The sequence below is a fragment of the Silene latifolia genome, chromosome Y, assembly GCF_048544455.1.
Source record: "Silene latifolia isolate original U9 population chromosome Y, ASM4854445v1, whole genome shotgun sequence".
Lineage (NCBI taxonomy): Eukaryota > Viridiplantae > Streptophyta > Magnoliopsida > Caryophyllales > Caryophyllaceae > Silene > Silene latifolia.
Window position 1 is genome coordinate 133,342,124 of NC_133538.1, and position 4,621 is coordinate 133,346,744.

Consider the following 4,621-nt stretch of genomic DNA (forward strand, 5'->3'; position numbering starts at 1 on the left):
AATGATTCACTATTGGACAGGTACATGATTATTCTAATGGCGGAAACATTAGTTACTAATGATCATGAGATCAACCGTTTATAGGTTCAATGAACGACCATGACTGCTAATGGCAATTCCATTTTCATCTACATGAATAACCTATTTGTATGTTGATATGATGTGTATCTCTTAATACTAACCCAATATCTCATGATGTAGTTGGATTCATCATGGTCCATTTTCATCCAGAATTGAAAACTCAAATGCTTCTTTATGAAAGAAGGTATTAGCTCGTCATTCTTCAATGAGTGATGAGTTGTAAACATTCAAAGGATGATAGCTCCCACTAAATTCCATGTCTTCACATATTAATTTCTACACTCCCACTTAATTCCACATGTTTCGAAATTGATTACTTAATCGAAAACATTTCAAAATTGGAATGTATGATGCTTTGCAAAGTTATTAAGATGAAGCCATATATGTTCCCATCATATCCTTTCAAAATTCCTGTTTCGAAGAGGTCTCATCTTAACCTTATGGAAAGAGATTTCAATCTCTAACTCGATCATGTCATAATCATTCGTAGCAATGTCATTGTTTAAATATAAGTAATATCTAATACACGTCCTTCAAAATATCCCTTTTAGAAGGAGGTTTAACCAATTCATTTTCATAATGAGGTTAAGTAATGACATCTGCGTGGTTTAAAACTTTGGCTATTGAAGATATCGGTATATCAATCCTTGCAACCTCTAGTCATAAATATCGCTTATTACTAGGATGTTACATTGATTCATTTAGGCTCTTAAGTAAATATCAAGGTTGAAACTATTGGTCAAAATTTTCATAAACTAGTCAAAACTCTTGTTAAGACTTTACATTAGTCATTTTTCTTCCAAAACTTTCTTTTGGTCTCCTCGTGTAGTTATCTTGAGAGCATACTCTTATGATTACTTCACTTGGTCTCTATAGTCATATAGAACATACTTGAGACCATAGATCTCATCTATTGGGTATACTATCACTACTACAAAACTCGTTATGGACATCAGTCGATGGACATCGGATTATCTGGAAAACCGATATACATAACATGCACATCCGTTGTTTGCAAAAAACTGATGTGCATATAATTATATGTGCATCGGTTGCGTTAAAAAACACATGTCCATTATTTCTGATTTTAAAGGACATGTGATATTTAATGAAACCCATGTCTATATAAAAGTCATGGACATGGAACATTCTATTTAACCGATGTGCATCTAAAGTGAAAATTATAAGCGGCAAAAATATTTCCGTCTCCGCCAAATCACTTATTATTTCGAGTATAAAAAAAATCATTAAAAAAAGGCGTTTCCTTTTATTCCTAATTCCCTATTTCGACTTTACACAATAACACAAACCATAAGACGATCATCCTCTCAATCTCTCTGCTAAAAAAAAACCATCTCCAATATTCACCATAAATTGTCACTGGCGACGCTTCAGTCTTCACCATCCACCCTCATCGCCACCGTTAGCGCTTCGCCATCAACGCCCGCCTCGGTGAAGTAAGTATACCCCATTTTCTAAACCCTAATTTCGAATTTTCCCCAAATCCCAATTTTCAAACCCTAATTGATATAATTGATAAATTGAATTGATATAATGATGTAAATATGTAATGAATGTATGTATTGCTGAAGGTGAAGCGATATAATACTATAATGAATGTATCAAATGTATGAATCGAGATAGTCGTATGGTGTTCAATTGTTTAAACTTCAAATTGCTGCGTTTTTTGTTTGTTTAGTGAACTAGTGAAGTGAAGTACTGAATTTTGTATGTTGTATTGATGATTTGGTGTTTGCCATTAATTAATTCATTTGTAAATTTGGTGATTGAATGAAGTTGTTACTTGTTATCGCTTTTACGCTCATAAATCTTAATTCAAGTTGGTTAATTGTGTTAGTAAACCATTTACTCATTTGCAGATAACTAGGTCATTTGCAGATAACTAGGTCATTTTAAGCGCTAGGCGCTAGTGATACTCTGTATATAATTATGAAGGTAAAGTGTTGAATTTGTGAAGTGTCTTTGCTTTATTGAAAATTTGAAATGATGTTCTTAAGTTTGGATACTATTGCTCGTTTAGCCAGAAAAAGAGATATTAAGGTCTGTGTGAAATTGGGATTTAGGATAAACTGCATGACTTAAGGTTTGAGCGTGTGTTACAATGTGACCGATATTCTCTTGCCGTCTGTAGGACTGTTTCGGAAGGCCAATTTCGAGTGCTCCTGATGCTTGGTTTGATGTGGTGGAACGATTTTCTAACGATCGTAACAAGGCTTTAATGTATGTATTTTTCATGGAGGAACAAATTATTATTTATATTGCTTAATTGTCCAACTTTGATGTTGTTGATCACTAATAAATTAAAACTCTGTTGTTACAGACGTACGGAAAAAGTTAAGCATTGTCTTAATTTGGGGTCATATAATTACCTCGGATTTGCTGCAGCCGATGAATACTGCACACCCCGTGCTATTGAATCGTTGAAGAAATTTTCAGCAAGCACCTGTAACCCACGTGTAGATGGAGGTGCTTATAATGTTTTTAATATTTTCATTGTTTTTTGTGTGGACACTTGGTTTGTGGATCGAGTGCCATTATATTAGCTAAGGCTGATTTATTGCAGGCACTACTGTACTGCATTCTGAATTGGAGGAGTGTGTCGCTAAATTTGTGGGAAAGCCTGATGCTTTAGTCTTTGGGATGGGTTATGCTACAAATTCTGTTATTATACCTGTCTTGATTGGGAAGGTATGTTTATATGCTTATAATTTACTGCAAATGTTTACACTACCCATGTCAAGTGTCATGAATACTAATGTTTTCATATTCATCAACAAGGTGGGTTGGTTATAAGTGATTCTCTTAATCACAGTTCAATTGTTAATGGTGCTCGAGGATCCGAGGCTACGATTTCCATCTTCCAACACAATAGTGAGTTCCTATCTTAGTTTTTAAAATCTAGTTACAGGGCTTATTGAAGCGCTAGCATAAATAACTCAAGGTCTGTGGCATGCCTTGATCATATGTTAAATCTAGTCAGTCACATTATATTGAATTTTTCTTTCGTTGTCATCTATTTCTTTTATTTATTACATTTTCCCCTTTGCCTCATTATTCCTAGCTTTTACTTTTTTTTTTTCATGTTAAACTTCTTTGAAGTTTAAAAATATTTAAAAAAGGAGGTATTGTGCCAAAAATTATTGTTTTAAAAAATACAAGTTTGTCTGCTAAAATAACGTGTCTCGTGTGCTTGAGGTTCACGTCTTTGCCTTGTGCAAGTTTGGTAAACTAGTATGATGAGATGAGTTCACCCTTTTGTAAAAGCTAGTCACTTTCTTTTTCCTCTTTATCTGGCGTGCTTTCTCTTAATTGAGAAGTGCTATCTGATGTTTTCCAGTTCCATTTGTAAATTTGGTGATTGAATGAAGTTGTTACGTATTAAGGTTCAACATTATCCCACAGGTAACTAGGTTCTTCCTCGCATAATCATTTTTCACTGTTCTATGGGTAGACTTGAAGTTGTTGAAGCTGCGGAAGGAGTTCTAATTACCTTCATAATTTGGACAGGTTAAGGCAGTAAGGCTTATGGAAGGGCTATGACGATTTATTGCTAATGAAGATCTATTATGCAAAATTAGTAGTACTAATTGCCGCCATTTGGCCGAGGAGCTATGTTTTATATCGAGTTATGTTACAACTTGGTTTCTATTTTTGTTGATAGGTTAGTTGTCTTAATATATTTGTATCTTTTCGTAATTGACTTTAGATAATCGATTGATTGTATAAACATATTTGTTGATTATTGAATCATCTTTTGCATTTGTGATCATGTGTAGTAATAATGTATTGGGTAATAATATAGTAATATATATATATATATATATATATATATATATATATATATATATATATATATATATATATATTTTATAAAAATTAATAATTATAAACATCGGATTTTTATAAAAAACCGATGTCTATATTTAGATATCTGATGCCTATGGCAAAGAATGGACATAAGACTTCCAAAAAGGCTGATGTCTATATGTCATATGGACATCAGATATATAGAGAAATCCGTTGTGCAAATTTTAATGGACATCGGTTTAAAATCCGATGTGCATTACTCCATAATGGACATGACCAAACTCTACATCGGGTGTGTATCCGATGTCCATATACAAAAAAGTCCGATGTGCATAACAGGTTTTGTAGTAGTGTATGTGAATAGATATACCCTTCATTCAAATCATTCTACCTTGCGTAGATCTCATTTACACAAGTACACAATATATCTTGCCTCGTGTGTTGTGTCCTCATTTTTCTCCCACTCTATCTTTAGAATAAATACACTAGAGATTCAAAGATAGCATATGAGACACAAATAATGAATTTGAAGTATATAAGGAGAACTATCTCATAGGTTGACTAATAGTTTTAGATTTCGTAAGTGTACTTGGTGATTGACATTCTTTTGATAGAGTTCATAGACTCAAGATCACTTTATAAATGATCATACACAAGCCTTAAGCATGTGGACATATAATGAAACCCGTCATTATATTTGTCTATTAGATCA

General features: G+C 33.2%; 2 long non-coding RNA genes across 2 annotated transcripts; both read left to right on the forward strand.

The window, feature by feature from the left end:
• Nucleotides 1-2,224: 2,224 nt before the first annotated feature.
• On the forward strand, nt 2,225-2,782 carry LOC141633342 (uncharacterized). Its single transcript, XR_012538123.1, has 3 exons — nt 2,225-2,322; nt 2,423-2,568; nt 2,666-2,782. It is a non-coding gene; the product is annotated as an uncharacterized LOC141633342 (long non-coding RNA).
• Nucleotides 2,783-3,398: 616 nt separating this feature from the next.
• On the forward strand, nt 3,399-3,852 carry LOC141633540 (uncharacterized). Its single transcript, XR_012538342.1, has 2 exons — nt 3,399-3,504; nt 3,610-3,852. It is a non-coding gene; the product is annotated as an uncharacterized LOC141633540 (long non-coding RNA).
• Nucleotides 3,853-4,621: the final 769 nt, after the last annotated feature.